General features: G+C 42.1%; 1 pseudogene; it reads left to right on the top strand.

Moving 5' to 3' along the window:
• Nucleotides 1–819: 819 nt before the first annotated feature.
• LOC106993798 (large ribosomal subunit protein eL22-like) lies at nucleotides 820–8,806 on the top strand (annotated as a pseudogene).
• Nucleotides 8,807–15,820: the final 7,014 nt, after the last annotated feature.

Genomic DNA, 15,820 nt, shown 5'->3' with positions numbered 1-15,820 from the left:
TCAGGTGATCCACCTGCCTCAGCCTTCCAAAGTGCTGGTATTACAGGCATGAGCCACTGCACCTGGCCCTTTAACTCATTTTCTTTTCCATTATGCTATGCACAGAGTATTATTTTCCCCGACAACTACTAGGAGGTGCCTATGGAGTTTAAAATCTGCATAAATGTAAAGTACAACGTTGGCTAATGTGTTGGCTTTTTTCCCTAATATTCCATAGTTTCTAGAAATGCTTCTGATTATAATACCTAAATTCTTGCATATAAAAACTGTCCTGGTGAGGACAGTGTTGCCCCTGCACTGTTGTTATCCAGGCTTATATTCTAGGTGTGTATTACTTGTTCTAGTCCTGTGTTTCTGGTAGCCAGGGGATGGGTTCCCTCCTACTCAGATCCTTCCCAACACAGTATTACCATTGACTTATTTTTCCATTCTCAGAGTCTTCTCATCATTGTAAAAAGCGATAATAAGTAAGGTTATTGATGGCAAATGGACTGGGGGTGGGGGCAGAGGCCTGTGGAGAAGATCTTTAGAGGTGCACCAGTAGCAAAACATGACACAGCTGTGTTTTGAGATAAAATGTCATCTTACTGGTCAGGATGGACATTCCAAGAATATCACATAAATTCCATGTTTACTATGGGCTGGACACTTTTATATTGTATGTTATATAATCCTTACTCATAGCTAATAAGGGCTCATAGCTAATAAGAGGAAGAACTGGAATTTGAAGCCAGGTCTGTGTGACTTCAGATGTCTGCTATTTCACTGGCCTGTTATTGCCTTCTTTCCAGGGAGAGCACCATCCCGTAAAAAAGTGAGATGGCAACGCACCTCATCCACTCTTTAAGGTAAGTATTTGCAGTTCTTAGGGATAGCAAGTGTGTGTGACCAAATTAGGAAGCATATTATGCTACCATCATATCACAATCTGATCAAAAAGTAAAATTCATCAATGTACCAGTCATACCTCTAACCAATCTCCAATTATTTTCTGTAGCACACTGCATAGACTTTCTCTCTCTCTCTCTCTCTCTCCCCGCCCCCCCCCCCATTGAATAGTTATCCCAGACTGAAGTGCAGCGGCACAATGATAGCTCACTGTGTCTTCGAACTCCTGGGCTCAAGCAGTCCTCTAGCCTCAGCCTCCAGAGTAGCCAGGAATACAAGCACGTGCCACCATGCCCAGCTAGTTTTTATTTTTTGTAGAGATAGGGGTCTCACTATGTTGTCCAGGCTGGTCTTGAAATCCTGGTTTCAAGCAATCCTCCAGCCTCAGCCTCCCAAAGTGCTGAGATTACAGGTATGAGCCACCCTACTTGGCCCTTTTCTTCTTTTTTTAAACAGCTTTATTGAGATAACTTACATACCATAAAGTCCACCCATTTAAAGGGTACGACTCAATGGTTTTTAAGTATATTTAGAGAATTGTGCGTCATCACCATAATCTAATTTTAGAATATTTTCATCACTCCCCAAAGAAACTGTGTACTCATTAGCAGTCATTCCCCAATCACTACCTCCTGAGCCCCAGACAACCACTAATCTATTTTCTGTCTTTAGATTTGCCTATTCTGAAGATTTCCTATAAACGGTTTCATGCGTTACGTGGTCTTTTTGTGACTGGCATCTTTGACTTAACATGATGTTTTTGAGGTTCATCCACATTGTGGCATATATCAATACTATATTTCTTTTTATTGCCTGCAAAGTCTCCTTTTAAAAAACCCTTCTTTTATCCATAAATGTGTTTTGAATTTGGGCTAACCTCTCCAGTGAGCCCAGCCTTGACCAGAGCCTGTTTCCTGGTGAACCAGCTTCCACATGTGACAAGGACAACATCAGAACAGGACAGACCGACCTTCAGTTCCTTTCCTGGCCGCTGCCAGTAGAAATCCCAGAATTTCTTCGAAGGACAAGGTGTGGCTCTGTAGATGGCAGGCAGGGAATGACATCAGGATCTGTCGTGGCAGGGGCCAATGGCACCAGTTCCTCACTCTGTTTTGTTTTTGTTTTGTGTTGAGTTTAGATTTTTAGATTAAAGATTTTTACTCAAAAGCTGCTTCTCCTCCGAAAACCATTTGAAACTTTATACAGCTGGCTGGCTCCAGAAGTTTCTGCAACCAGAAAGCTCGACTCTGCTGCCACCTGCTGTCTAAAGCCAGAAACAACTTTGGATAAGAGACTTTGTTCAGAACATGTTTGAATAAAGCATGAGTTGCCATTCTGAAAAGGCTTTTTTCCCAATGCTATGCTTATATATTTAGGTCTCTTCTTTATGTCTGTATTTCTCCATTTTCTGCCTGAAAGTTCTGATCCCTTGAAAACCCACCAAAAGAGTGTTCCACTAAAGCTTTGTCAATATGAAAAGACCCATACAAGCTTTTTTCCTTTCTTTAATCAGGCCTCACGTGCTACAATTGTTCATTTCTTTGCTTCTTTCCCTCTCTTATGTCCTTCTTGCCTTTCATAGGCATTTGTTTGGTGTTTATTATGTAGCAGTTTTTGTGAGGGCTGTGAAGGTATAAAATGTGAAAGACTTGGGTCATTGCCTTCGAAGAAATTACACTGTGGGTGATGGTTCTGCCCCAATAGCCAGGATGGCCTGCTGAGCAGTGAATCCCCTAGACTTTTTTTCTATGAAAAAAAGGCATAAGTCTGCACATATTTTTTACTTTTTATTTTTAATCTTAAAATACTCTTTGGCGATCCTTCCATGCCACATAAATCTATTCCACTTTATATAGAATTTCACTGTATTTATGAATCATGGTGAATTAAACCTTTCCCCTATTAGTGGGCATTGAGATCATCATTGTTTTACTTTTACAAACAATGCGTAAGGGAACTTCTTTGTACATATCTCTTGGAGGTACATTTCTGAGTATTTCTTTAGGAATACACACCTGGAGGTAAGTTTACTGAGGCAAAGGTACCTATGTTTTTCATTGTAATAGGTACTGCTAAATCATTCTTTTCAAAAAGCTGCCCAATTTATGCTTCCACCACCAGATTCAGATTTACCATTTACACACAATAAGATGGACACTTTATGTTTTCAGGCTTTAGTTTTGGCCAATCTGATGAGTAAAAATTGGTATTTCATTGTTTTAATTTGTCTTTCCCTGCTTATTTAATAAGATTAAGAATATATTTTCATATGTTTATTGGTTATTTGTATTTTCAATTACTTGTTGATATCTTTTGCTCACTTTTTGTATATTGGTGTGTCTTGTTTTCTTATTGACTCATAGGTGCTCTCTATATATTCTGGATTTTAATTGATTGTTAAGTTTGCTGCAGAATAGGCACTGTATCTACAATTTCTTGTTCTCACAGCAACCATGGAAGGTAGGTTTTGTCATCCCTGTAGCAGAATTGTCCTATCTGAGCCTAAATGTCCACTGGGCATGTGGAGCATGTGATCACCCCTGTCCCCAACATATATTTGTATGATCTGAGGGACATGAGACTTTTGTGTGTGCACATATGCCTGTGCATGTGTGTGGGTGTGAGTGTAAGAAAGGAGAAAGTTCCAGTACAGGTGCATTGGAGGCAGTGGGAAGAAGAGAGGGAGGGAAGGGAGAATGGAAGAAGAGAAGGCAGAGTGGAATGGTGTGGTGCCTAGTCTCCCAGCCCAGCCTTGGTTTGGTAGAGGAAGCTGTGGGGGCATCAGGGGCAGGCAATGGTGTTTCAGGGCCCAGGTGACAAAGCACAGTGCAAAGTGAGAGGAGAGTTTCTGTTTCTCCTAGAATACAGCAGAACCACTTGACAGGCCTGCTGAGCAGCAGCAGTGAAGTGTCAGGAAGGTGCGTCCTCCTGGCAGGCATGGCAGCGGTGACAGTAGCCAGGGGTCCTTTCCAAATAGCTTGTGGAGAGAACATGGGCATCTGTGAGAGACCTCCTCTAGGCACCTGGAAATAACAGAGGAGATTCTGCGGTTATGCAGCCAGGAATCAAGTGGTCAGCATATTCTTGTGCTGGCCTCACTGTTACCCATGGGCATGGATGGCCCTGGAACATTTAGTTTACATGTGTGGGGGGACACTGAATCCCAGAGAGTTTAGGTAACTTGCCCAAAGTCTGCTAGCAAATAAGTATTGAAGAAGCCAAATGTCCTACACCTTTGTAACTTTATTTTTAATGAAAAAGTAAACTTTAATGTCGAAAATGCAAACTGTAACCTTTCAAATACGACTCCCAAGAGGGATCATCATGCAAAATCAGAAGAAATGATTCCTTGAATATTTTTATGAAGCTGGGCCTGAAAAGTATAGAGCATTGACAGATTCTGTTCAAATCAACTCCCCACAACAGGACATGTAAAGTCTCAGGAGGCCCATTAGGGGAAAGTGTCACAATTCCAGATTTTTTACGGTTGTACTGTAGAAGAGGCCTTCCCCACCCACTCTACCGGTCAAACTGGGACTCCCGCCTCTGCAGGTCACAGGGACTCAAGTTCAACTAGACTTTCCCCCAGATTCATTCAGATCCAGATGTTATCAAGACCCAAAGATTACCTGCCCCAGGCTTCATTCAGAAATCTCACACATCATTCATTCAACCTGTCAACCAACAATCACCGAGTTTCAGTTTGGGATCTCAGGCACAGTCCTAGGCTTGAGAAGGATAAATAGATAAAACCTACTGGTTCTGCCTCAGGAATTTTACAGTTCAGTGAGGGAGGCAACAGGTAAATGGATATTTACAGCACAGCAGTAAGTGCTATGAAGAGGGGAGCCCAGGACCATGAGATCCTAGAGGAAGGTCAAGTAATGAAAACTGGGGAGAGGTCATTTAAAAAACAACTTTTTTTTTTTTTTTTTTTGGAAATGGAGTTTCACTCTTGTTGCCCAGACTGGGGTGCAATGGCACAATCTCAGCTCACTGCAACCTCCAACTCCAGAGTTCAAACGATTCTCCTGCCTCAACCTCTGAATAGCTGGGATTACAGGCGCGCGCCACCATGCCCGGCTAATTTTTGTATTTTTAATAGATACGAGGTTTCGCCATGTTGATCAGGTTGGTCTCAAACTCCTGACCTCAGGTGATCTGCCTACCTCGGCCTCCCAAAGTGATGGAATTACAGGCATGAGCCACTGTGGTCAGCCAAAAAATTGTTAAATTGTGTATATTTGAGATTTATAGCACAATGTTATGGGATACATATAAATAGTAATATGGTTACATTTATGAAGCAGATTAATGTTTCTATCATCTCAAATAGCTACTTTTTTGTGGCAAGGGCAGCTAAAATCTGCTTATTTAACACAAATTCCCAATATGATACAATTTTTTTTTTTTTTTTTTTTTTTGAGATGGAGTCTCACTCTGTCGCTCAGGCTGGAGTGCAGTGACGTGATCTCGGCTCACCGCAAGCTCTGCCTCCCGGGTTCATGCCATTCTCCTGCCTCAGCCTCCTGAGTCGCTGGGACTACAGGCGCCTGCCACCATGCCCGGCTAATTTTTTGTATTTTTAGTAGAGACGGGGTTTCACTGTGTTAGCCAGGATGGTCTCAATCTCCTGCCCACATCGGCCTCCCAAAGTGCTGGGATTACAGACACAATTTATTTAACTTTAGTCTTCATGTTGGACCTTAGATGTTGAGACTTTTCATGTTTTGTATCCTTTGACCTACAGTGCCTCATTTCCTCTCCCCACCACCCAATCATGGTAACCACTCTTTCATTCTCTATCTCTGTGTATTTGAGCTCTTTTTAAAATGCCACACATAAGCGAGGTCATGCAAAGTTTTCCTTTCTGTGTCTGGGTTATTTCACTTAGCCTAATGTCCTCCAAGTCCACCCATGTTGTGGCAAATGACAGGGTCTCCTTTTCTTTTTTTTAAGACTGCATAATATTCCATTGTATGGGGGGAGCTTCAAAAGGTTCATGGAAAAATGGAATTAAAAGATAAAAATGGAAAGTATAAAGTATGTCTCAACATAATCTCCATCAAGTTCAAGATGCTTTTGAAAGCAATGATACCAGCCATTTAGTCCATCTCTGAAGAACTGAGGGTCTTGGGAATTTAAACACATCTGTGCAGTCCTTTTTACATTATTAGCTGAAGAAAAATGGGTGTACCTTATAGGGTTTTTTTAAGATTAGGAAATCAAAAAATGTCAGAAGAATACAAATCAGGACTGTAAGGTGGATGCCTAATGATTTCCCAGTGAAACTCTAAAAAGATTGTCCTTGTTTGATGAGAGAAATGAGCAGGGGCATTGCCATGGCGGAGGAGGACTCTCTGGTGAAGCTTTCCCAGGGATTTTTCTGCTAAAGCTTTGGCTAACTTTCTCAAAACATTCTCATAATAAGCAGATGTTATTGTTCTTTGGCCCTCCAGAATGCCAACAAGCAAAATGCCTTGAGCATCCCACAAAACTGTCGTCATGACTTTTTCTTTTGACCAATCTACTTTTGCTTTGAATTGACCATTTCCACCTCTTGGTGGCCATTACTTTGGGCTTTGTCTTCAAGATCGTACCTGTAAAGCCATGTTTCATCTCCCATTACAATTGTTTTGCTTTAGGAGCTTGATGTCACTTCTTTAAAATTTGGATTGAAAGCTCTGCTCTTGCCTGCAGCTGATCTGGGTGCAACGGTTTTGGCACCCATTGAGTGGAAAGTTTACTCAACTTGAATTTTTCAGTCAGATTTACGTAAGTGGAACCAGTTGAGATGTCTCTGGTGTTGGTTATTGTTTCTGCTGTTAGTCATCAATCCTTTTCAATTAGGGCATGGACAAGATTAGCTTTTTCCTTGAAAACTGATGTGGATGGTCTGCCACTATGGGCTTCATCTTCAACATTGCCTCATCTGTTTTTAAAACAAGTTATCCATTTGTAAACTGCTGATTTCTTTGGGGATTGTTTCCATAAACTTTTTGTAAAGAATCAGTGACTTGATCATTCTTTCACACAAGCTTTACCATACCTTTGATGCTTCTTCTTGCTTCAATTTTAGCAGAATTCATGTTGCTCTGACAGGGACTCTTTTCAAACTGATGTGTTATCCTTAGTGTCTCTAACTAGATCCTGTCCAGACATGTTACAAACAAGTTAGTACTAGTTTATTTTGTTGCAAACAATTTTGAAATCCATATATAGTTTTTGGTTTTTTTTTTTTGTTCTGTTTTGTTTTTGAGATGGAGTCTCGCTCTGTCACCTAGGCTGGAGTGCAGTGGTGTGATCTCGGATCACTGTAAGCTCCGCCTCCCAGGTTCACGCCATTCTCCTGCGTCAGCCTCCTGAGTAGCTGGGACTACAGGCGCCCACCACCACGCCCAGCTAATTTTTTAATATTAATATTTTTTAATATTAACGAGGTTTCACCGTGTTAGCCAGGATGGTCTTGATCTCCTGACCTCATGATCCGCCCACGTCGGCCCCCCAAGTGCTGGGATTACAAGCGTGAGCCACTGTGCCCAGCCACATAGTTGTTTTTTGTTTTTTTGTTTTTTTATAATACAGACTTTCCATGAATTTTTTGAAAATACCTTGTATATACACCACAAAACCCATTTTCTTTATCCATCCTAAATGTCAATAGGCACTTAGTTTGTTTCCTTTCTTGGCCATTGTGAATAACATTACAATGAACAGGGGAGTGCAGACATCTTTATAAGGTGATGATTTCATCTCCTTTGGGCATATACTCAGGAGAGGGATTGCTGCATCATATGGCAGTTCCATTTTTAATTTCTTTAGGAGCCTCCATACTGTTTCCTATAATGGCTATACCAATTTACATTCCCACCAACAGTGTACTACAGACTTGAAACCATAAAACTCCTAGAAGAGAACATAGGGGAAAAACTTCTCCACATCTGCCTCGACAATGGTTGTTTTTTGAAACGGAGTCTTGCTCTGTCACCCAGGCTGGAGTACAGTGGTGCATCTCGGTTCACTGCAACTTCTGCCTCCCGGGTTCAAGCAATTCTCCTGCCTCAGCCTCCCGAGTAGCTGGGACTACAGGTGTGTGCCACCACGCCCAGCTAATTTTTATATTTTTAGTAGAGATGGGGTTTCACCATGTTGGCCAGGCTGGTCTCAAATTCCTGACCTCAAATGATCCGCCCGCCTTGGCCTCCCAAAGTGCTAAGATTACAGGTGTGAGCCACTGCACCTGGCCTGATTTTTTTTTTTTTTAATATCACATCAGAAGCTCAGGCTACAAAAACAAAAATAAATAAATGGGACTACATCAAACTAAAAAATTCTGCACAGCAGAGGAAACAATCGACAAACTTAAAAAGCAACTGATGGACTAGGAAAATATAATTGCAAACCACATATCTTATAAGGAGTTAATATCCAAAATATATAAGGAATTCTTACAACTCAATAGCAGAAGAAAAAATAACCCAATTTTAAAAATGGGTGAAGAACTTTTCTGCCTCCACTGCCACCAGGGCGCCCGCAAAAAAGCTTGCCGTGAAAGGGGACAAAAAAGGAAGCAGGTTCTGAAGTTCACTCTTGATCACATCCACCCCATAGAAGATGGAATCATGGATGCTGCCATGCTGCCAGTTTTGAGCAGTTTTTGCAAGAGAGGATCAAAGTGAATGGAAAAGCTGTGACTCTTGGTGGAGGGGTGGTGACCATTGAAAGGAGCAAGAGCAAGCTCACTGTGACACTGGAAGTGACTTTTTTCCAGAAGGTATTTGAAATATCTCACAAAAAATATTTGAAGAACAATAATCTATGTGATTGGTTGCGCACAGTTGCTAACAGTAAAGAGAGTTATGAATTACGTTATTTCCAAATTAACCAGGACAAAGAAGAGGAGAAAGATGAGGATTAAATTTTATTTATCTGGAATATTTTGTATCAATTCTTGAATAAAACTTGGGAACCAAAAAAAAAAAAAAATAGGCAAAGGATCTGAGCAGACGTTTCTCCAAAGAAGACACAAAAATGGCCAACAGTTATATGAAAATGTGCTCACCATCGCTAATCATCAGGGAACTGCAAGTTAAAATCACTATGAGGTGAGATGCCACTTCACACCTGTAAGGATGGCTATTATACAAGTGCAAGTACTACTTGTACTTGCTGAGGGCATGGGGAGAGGTTTTTATGAATGTTTTCTTTGAAGAGGTGCCCCATAGAATATAACTTAAATGACAAGTGAGAATTTGTCACAAGGAGGAGGAACAGCAGTGTGTCTCAGAAATGTGAGAAGCTCAGTAGTACCAGCTGTGTGATGGTTGGAGCTGCAGGAGATGAAATTTGAAGGGTGGGCAGGATTAGATCAGTCAGGGCCTTTGTGCCCTCTCTTTGAGCCTGGGTTCCCCCCAAGAGCAGAGCCTGAGACAAGAGCTTGCATTCAGGTAGTTTATCTTGAGACATTCCCAAGGAACTGGAGTGAAAAACTGGGCAGGTGAAACAGGAAGGAGGAAAAACCATTCCAAGGACATGCTAGTAAGCTGGTCGTCATTATAAGCCACTGGTCCTTGATTCCACAGGGATCGGAATTGTCTTTCTTAGACATCAAACAGGAAGCATTGATCTACCAGCTCCTGACCCTCATTGATTAAGGCTTGTTCCTGCCGTGATAATCATGCTTCCAGGTGCACATGTATAGATTATCTGAGCCAGTTCCTGAAAGTGTCCCAGTAGCAGAGAAGCCCTGGAACAGAAAGCAAGGGACAGACAGCTGAGGAGAGCTGATGCTGGGTCACATCAGTTCATAGCTGCAGCAATGGTGGAGTGAAAAGGTAGGCCAAGGAATGTGAGCAGTACGTGGGAGGTGTCTCATGTACTTTACTAGGGAGCTTGAAGTCTTCCCTGAAGGTAATAAAAATCCAACAATGCAATAAAATTTATTTTTCAAGTTCACCCTGGCAGCCCTATGGAGAAAAATTTAGAAAGGATTAGGATGAGAGCTGGGGTCTGTAGATTAGCTTTTAAGGGTTGTCTGTTATATCTAAAATGTTGTGCTTATGTGACCATGTGATTCTTCCTTGGAGAGGTTCAGAGTTATTGTTGGATTCTCAAAGTACTCCATGGCCCAAAATAGAGGAGGGTGATCATTAAGGCATCTAATGCAACTGTGATGATGAGAACATGAACCAAGGCTGTGGGTGGTATGGCCAGGTGTAACTGGCATTTCTCCAGGCATATCAACCTGAGGGTGTGGTTGGGGTACAAAATGCTGTAAGCAGGATTATAGTCAAGCACTGCATAATGACATTGTGGTCAAATGGACCACATATATGATGGGGTCCCATAAGATTATCATGGAGCTGAAAAATTCCTATAGCCTAGTAACCCCATAGCTGTCATAAAGTCCTAGCACAACGCATTACTTACGTGTTTGTGGTGATGCTGGTGTAAACAGACCCTCTTGCTGCCAGTCATATAAGAGTCCAGCACATACAATTATGTACAGTACATACTTGAGAATGATAATAAGTGACCATGTTACTGCTTTATGTATTTACTATATATTTTGTTGTTTTAGAGTGTATTCCTACTTATTAAAAAAAAAAAAAAAGGTAACCATTAAACAGCCTCTGGAAGGTCCTTCAGGAAGTATTCCAGAAGAAGGCATTGTAATCATAGGAGATGACAGCTCCATGCATGGCGTTGTCCCTAAAGACTTCCAAGTAGGACAAGATGTAGAGGTGGAAGACAGTGATATTGATGATCCTGACCCTGTGTAGGCCTAGGCTAATGTGTCTTTGTGTCCTAGTTTTTAACAACAACAACAAAAAAGTTGAAAAAATTAAAAATTTAAGATAATAGAATAAAGCTAATAGAATAAAGATATAAAGAAAAAAATGTTTTGTACAGCTGTACAATGTGTTTGTGTTTAAGCTAAGTATTATTACAAGAGTCAAAAAGTTTAAAAAATTTAAAAGTTTATAAAGTAAAAAATTTACAGTAAGCTAAGGTTAATTTATTATTAAAGAAAAAATATGTTAAAATAAATTCAGTGTAGCCTAGGTATAGAGTGTTTATAAAGTCCACAGTGGTGTATAGTAATGTCCTAGTCCTTCACATTCACTCACCACTCACTCGCTGACTCACCCAGAACAGCATTGAGTCCTGCAAACTCTATTTATGGTAAGTGCCCTATACAGGAGTATACGTTTTTATCTTTTATACTGAGTGGAAAAAACAAAACTGTTTTTACTCTCCTTTTACATCACAACCATAGACGACTCCTGAGACCAAATGTATAGAGGTTTCTCACCACCACCAAGCAAGCAGTCGATTCTACAGATGTGCCAGCTTGGTGTCCTCCAATTCAATTCATTCTGATGCTCTCTACCTGGAGATAGTGTCAGATCACACAGTCCCCAAGACTGCCCCTACTTCAGATATCTGTCACAAGTCTGACCTCTGGAACTTCTGACCAACTGGCTTCAAGTTGAGATTCCTACATCCTCCTCTTTGGGCTCAATTAATTTGCTAGCGCTGTTCACAGCACTCAGGGAAACACATTTACCAGTGTATTATAAAGAATACCACAAAGGATGCAGATGCAGAGATGCACAGGGCAAGGTATGGGGAAGGGGCTCGGAGCTTCCATGCCCTGCTTGGGTGTGCTGCTCTCCAGAAACCTCCATGTGCTTAGGTACCTGGAAATACTCTGTACCCAGTCTTCTTGAGCCTTTATGGATACTTCACTGCGTAGTCTTGATTGACAACCATGCAGAAATGGGCAAGAAGGGTATGATCTAATACTAATAGACTGAGTGGAGAAACCCAGCAAGGCCTGTCGTTCAGATTCTTCTTGGCGTCTCTGTGCAGCATTCCTTCCTCCTGGGTGTGGGGCAGGACTCCTTCTGAATTGGGGGTTCTTATGGCCTGCAATCAGGTAGGGTAGGTAAGAGAATTTCTTTATGGTCAGCTCCAAGAGAGGTGAGAGAAGAGTCCTGCCTTGGGGAGGCAGGAGGTGGTCAGAAGGCCAGAGAGACAGATACTCTGTTCTCTGAGGCCTAAAGCTCCCCAACATTATATAACAAGGGCTATGGGAGTTATGAGTCAGGAACTGTGGATGAAAGCCAATACGTATACCAAAATATCACATATACCATATTTTTACTGTACCTTTTCCATGTTTAGTTATGTTTGGATACAGAAATACTTACCATTGTATCACAGTTGCCTGCAGTATTCAGTACAGTAACATGCTATATGTGTTTGCCACCTGGGAGCAATAAGCAACGCCATACCCGCTAGCTGTGTAGTAGGCTCCACCATCTGCATTTGTGTAAGCACATGCTATAAGATTCACACAATGACAAAATCACCTATCACTGCATTTCTCAGAATGCATTTTTAAGTGGTGCATCACTGTATTTGGGGACTTTCTCCTTCCCCACTTATATTGCTAGAGGGTGAGGAGAGGCGGAAGTCCCTAGGGTGTCTTATAGCTGATGTCTTCCGTTCTGTTTCCATGTAGCTCCTGACTTTGAAGGTGCTGTTTTGGTATCCTCTCTCCTCCTAACATATAGGCTGTCTGAAGCCATCACTGCCCCCAAAATCCACGAGCTACTATTCTGTCCATCAGCCTCTATACTAAGGCCTGGCCTCAGGGAGCCACCCTCCACCATGACAATTTTCCACCTCTTCTAGGTACATGGCAGCACTATTCTTGTGCCTTTATTATTTCATTCAAACAACAAATAAATGAGTGCCTACCAGGTACCAAGCAATGACAATGCACACTATACATGCTCCGATGGGGGAAATACAGGATCTGTCAGAGCACAGAGGAATGACATCTAATGCAGACTTAGGAGATCAGAAAAGGCTTCCTGGGAGAAGTAAGAAGTAAGATCTAATTTCAACCCCAAAGGTTAAATTTGAGTTAGCTAGATAAACAGAGAGAGAAAGCCTGGCCCAGGGAATATATATATATATATATATATATATATATATATATATATATTTTTTTTTTTTTTTTTTTTCTTTATTTAATTGAGACATGGTCTCACTCTGTCCCCTAGGCTGGAGTATAGTGGCATGATCATGGCTCACTGCAGCTTTAACCTCCTGGGCTTAGGCGATCCTCCTGCCTTAACCTCTTGAGTAGCTGGGATCATAGGCGTGTGTCACTATGCCCGGCTAATTTTTTAAAATTATTATTTGTAGACACAAGATCTTGCTACGTTGCCAGGGCTGGTCTTGAACTCCTGGGCTCAAGCGATCCTCACACTTTGGCCTCCCAAAGTGCTGGGATTACAGGCGTGAGCCACCATGCCTGGTTTGCAGCTTTTATTTTACTCATTTTATGCACTCTTCCACTAATGGAAGCATAGTTCAAGGGGAAGGAGCCTGCCCTAGTGCTGTTGTTTCTAGGTGCAATTCACAGTATCCACTCCCCTCTAATCCTGTGTCCTCACTCCCCCACATCAGCTGGTACATCCTAACTCCCTCTCCTCAGGATAAGGCCTGTGCCAGCAGGTAACACTGCTTTGGGGATGAACCAGAATGAGACCTGCAGATACTCGGGTTGTATTTTCTTTAAATATGTCCTCAGTGCCCAGTAGAAAAAGGATAAAGAGGAGGACCACCAGCTGCAAAGCCTCCAAAATCCAGGGGGCTTTAGCTCTGTCCCCAAACGTACAACCTCTCTCTGAAACAACAGCTTCGTAGTTCACTTGACTATGCTTTTTAGAAGGACCATCTATTGTCACCCAGGCATACCCCTTGGGGTCTTACCTTCCACCCCTATCCCCAAGTGGCTTATCAAGGTATTTATTCCAACCCTATTGAGTACTCTTTGTGAGAAGATTTCAGATTAAAAAAAAAAAAATTACTCTTTGAAGTTCTATTTCCAGTGGTATTTTAGTGCCCTAGTGATATTTTACCCCCCGTCATAGACTGACAGTAAAGGCAATTGTTGAACTGGTTGGTTACCCCTTAATGTAGGTTCTCCTTGGGGAGTTTGAGAAATGAAGAGGTTAAAAAGCAGCACCCACATGTCCAACACTATACTCTTCCCACAGATTCTTCTACTTGTGATATAATTAGCTCTCCCTGGTGGGTCCATCTTTCACCTGCACCAAGACTGCACCCCACGCCAACCCCTACAGGCCTAGACCTGTCTGAATTAGTTGAGTAAGTATAGATGAGGCTTACATGCTGGTGCCTCAGTTGACTTATAACCCAATTGAGAAGGGACAGGGATTTATGATTAAGAGACCAGAGAGGAGGAGCTAACAGCTCCTGGGTTTTAAAATATCAACAGTACTAATACTAATACTAGTACTATAACATTCCATTTTAATGTTCTCTAAAATGTTCGAAGATCTTTGAATCCTTTTTTTTTTTTTTTTTTTTTTTAAGACAGGGTCTTGCTCTGTTACCCAGGCTGGAGTGCAATGGTGCAATCACAGCTCACTGCAACCTCAGCCTCTAGGCTCAAGTGATCCTCTTGCCTCAGCCTCCCATGTAGCTGGGACCACAGGTACCTGCCACCACACCCAGCTAATTTTCTGATTTTTTGTAGAGACGAGGTCTCACTTTGTTGCCCAGGCTGGTCTCGAACTCTTGGTCTCAAGAGATCCTCCTGTCTTGGCACCCCAAGGTGCTGGGATTACAGATACACAATTTGGTGAGTTAAAGAAGTGAGGTCCTCTCAGCCTCTCCAGACACCATCTACACCACCACAGGCACTGGCTGCTTCAGGTTGGGGACCTTTTGAGGATGAGTTGTAGATAAGATGGGCTCCTTTTTAACATGTTCATTCATTGCTTCAAAGGGGTGTCTATTCAACAGTAGGAGCCTCTGCTTCTTTTTTTTTTTTTTTTGAGAGAGGATCTCACTGTGTCACCCAGACTGGAGTGCAATGGCGCGATATTGGCTCACTGCAACCTCCGCCTCCCAGGCTCAAGTGATTCTCCTGCCTCAGCCTCCTGAGAAGCTGGGATTACAGGCCTGCACCACCATGCCCTGCTAATTTTTTGTATTTTCAGTAGAGACAGGGTTTCACCATGTTGGCCAGGCTGGTCTTGAACTCCTGACCTCAAATGATCCACCCGTCTTAGCCTCCCAAAGTGCTGGGATTATAAGCGTTAGCCACCGTGCCCGGCCCAGGAGCCTTTGCTTCTAACTCCTATAGGGTTGCTGAAAGATTAGTTCCCTGTTTTAGTATTTAATCTAGTCCCTTGTCTCCATTTTATGGGTTGGTAAAAAGAAAAGTAACAATCTCAACCTGCTGTTACTTTCCTTTAACTAAAAGGTTGCTGATTACAACCAGAATACCATATGCACTAAGATAAGGTCTCAACGGTTTCATTTCTACATGAACAAATAAGATTAAAAGGTTTCAGGTTGCGATTTCTAAGCGCCTTTAAGCAAATAATACATTGTGGTGTGTAAAGTCTCCATTCTCTGTAAATGAGAGGCCAAATCAGATAGGCCATTACAGGGTCCACCTGAGTCCCCTTGCACTTGAGTTTACAGCATAGGTCCAGGGTTGCTGTTCCAACCTGCGTGGGACACTCTAGGGCCAATGTGGATTTCTTGCGCACGGATTCCTCTGGTTTCTTGGTTTGGATTAGTTTTATAGTTTTATTGTGTTTTGTTGCAGAACTGGGAGGCAACCAGTCAAAATGGTCTCTGGCTATCCAGTTGTTGATCAGTTCAAGCATGTAATACAATTTCAACATCAAACAGGCAAAGATGAGGTGGAGGAGTGACTGATTAGATGATCTCAAGCTGCAGGGACAGTCTGGGATTAGCTACTGCCACTCCAGTTGTGACTATATCACAAGTAGCTTCAGGAAGCAACAGGAAGTTGAGATTCACCTACCTCCCAGAGAATAGTAAAACAGTGTTTCCTATCCAGTGGGTCATG

This window comes from Macaca mulatta, chromosome 1 (assembly GCF_049350105.2).
Source record: "Macaca mulatta isolate MMU2019108-1 chromosome 1, T2T-MMU8v2.0, whole genome shotgun sequence".
In the NCBI taxonomy this organism is placed as follows: domain Eukaryota; kingdom Metazoa; phylum Chordata; class Mammalia; order Primates; family Cercopithecidae; genus Macaca; species Macaca mulatta.
This window is presented reverse-complemented; position numbering and strand designations above follow the sequence as displayed.